Source organism: Petaurus breviceps, unplaced genomic scaffold, assembly GCF_028583685.1.
Source record: "Petaurus breviceps papuanus isolate PSGF00001 unplaced genomic scaffold, PetGlider_PUasm1.0 218, whole genome shotgun sequence".
Classification (NCBI taxonomy): domain Eukaryota; kingdom Metazoa; phylum Chordata; class Mammalia; order Diprotodontia; family Petauridae; genus Petaurus; species Petaurus breviceps.
In genome coordinates this window covers 9,608,550-9,610,799 of record NW_027185872.1, presented here as the reverse complement: position 1 = coordinate 9,610,799, position 2,250 = coordinate 9,608,550, and positions in this window count along the sequence as shown.

Below are 2,250 nucleotides of genomic sequence, written 5' to 3'. Positions count from 1 at the left end.
AGAGAGACAGAGAGAGACAGACAGACAGAGAGACACAGAGAGAGAGAGAGAGAGAGAGAGAGAGAGAGAGAGAGAGAGAGAGAGAGAGAGAGAGAGAGAGAGAGAGAGAGAGAGAGAGAGAGAGAGAGAGAGAGAGAGAGAGAGAAAGAGAGAGAGAGAGAGAGAGAGAGAGAGAGAGAGAGAGAGAGAGAGAGAGAGAGAGAGAGAGAGAGAGAGAGAGAGAGAGAGAGAGAGAGAGAGAGAGAGAGAGAGACAGAGAGAGAGAGAGAGAGAGAGAGAGAGAGAGAGAGAGAGAGAGAGAGGAGAGAGAGAAAGAGAAAGAGAAAAGGAGAGAGAGAGGCAAAGAAACAGAGACAGAGTAGAACCCAGATTCTGATTTCTTTCTCTCAAACAGAAAGGAAAAGGAGACCTAGATCTTGAAGCCCTACCTACTACTACTTTCAGTCAGATGGCAAATTTTCAGGCAAATTCTTTCTTGCTAATGTCCAGAACTGCTCAGCTCCTCCCTCTGGAGACAGATATCTTAACTCCTATACTCCAAACCTGACCATCTCTGAAGATCCCAGGGCACCTCCCACTTCTCCTAAGGGGCAAGTAAGTTTTGGATCGAGAACATCCTGGCCCATTAAGAGATAGAAAGTCTCCTCCTTAATTCAGTTCATACAATGTATTGGGGAGTCTTTCCCTGTGAGTAAACAGAAAACTGTTTCCTCTTAATCTGTGGCTCATGGGTAACTACTCTTTCCTTAGCATCCTAGAAACTAAATGTTTTTTTAGTGTCCTGGTTGAAGCTTGCATGAGGGACAGGTACACACCTGTCTAACACACACACACACACACACACACGTACACAAACCAAGTGGAAGGTAACTCAGTGTCAGATGATAAATTTTGTCCAATGGCTGCATAAGCAACTTCATAATGGAGTTCACTAAACTGTGTGGTTCCTTACATTTGGGGTTCACAGATCAGATTACCCCAAGGCCCTCCTTCATGGACAATGAAAGTGCTCATGCCTGCTTACCCTAGGTCAAGCTACAAAAACAATGCCCCCAGCTTTTTTCAGTCAAGGGGACATCAGCCATCCCCAGATGCAAAGCTTTCGCTTCTAGGAGACATCCAAAGCCAGTGTGGTGACTGAATGAAGTTCCTACTCAAAAGTGCCTCTCTTCCAGATTGGCGTTTTCTAGGGTTCCTTGGGGTCAGCATGAGTGGCACCTCTCAAATCCCTAATGGGTGCAAGTTGGGATCTTGGACCCTCGCCATGCACATGACAATACTAAGCAGTTTCTATTCTGCTGGAAAGAAAAAAGCATTCTCCCCTCTCCCCCCCCCCCCATTCACACCTCCAACAGACACATGGTTGTCGCTGTTTTGCCAGTCTTCAGTAATTTAGGGCATGAGCAAAGTGAGCTTGTGTGGTCATGGGAGATAGTCATTCCAGCAGCCTTAGACCAACATACTGACTAGTATTATATATGTGATATAATGGTTCTGGGATATCATCAAATAACCAATCATTTCAGAATCAATTGTGTGCTAGGCACTGTGTCAGGTTCTGGGGATACATTCCCATAAGAGCAGTGGCCCCTGCTTAGGCTAACAACCTGTAAGTAAGGGGTGTTACAAGATGATTTGGGGCGGACAACACAGCCTTTTCACCCCACGCATTTCTGGATACATGCATATTTTGATAGCATCACATGGCCACAGGAAGAGTCACTAAACAAAGAACAGTGCTTTTCCCTTATTGTGCTTTTACAAAAGCATTCTCTGCTCCCCAAAGGCCCCTCATAAATGCACCCTGATGTACCAGCCCTACTCAGCACACAAAGCATTCATCACATTTCTGAGTCTGGAACTATAAATATTAATGACCTGCCACAGGATGGTGAGGACCCAGCCCTTCAAGGAGATTGCTATTTCCCCTTCTGACATATTGATGCTCCTGTAAATGACTGTCGTTACTTGCAAGTCCACAAAAGAGCTCTTTTAATTTAGAAAGTGTGTCTATCCCCAGCCAGATTTGGTGGATGGCTGCATTCAGGGTCCTTTCTAATGCGGCTTCCCTGGTAACACATCCTTTCTGTTTCAAGTAGTCCTGGAGTAGCGAGGCTCCTAGGGACTGAAGTCCTAGCAGCTGCACAGGGAGACCTGCCCATGGAAAAGCACAGGAGCCTTTAAAAACCCAGTAGGTAGCCCAAAGCCAAGATGTAGGTACTACTCAAGTCTATTTGGCAGAGTCAGAGG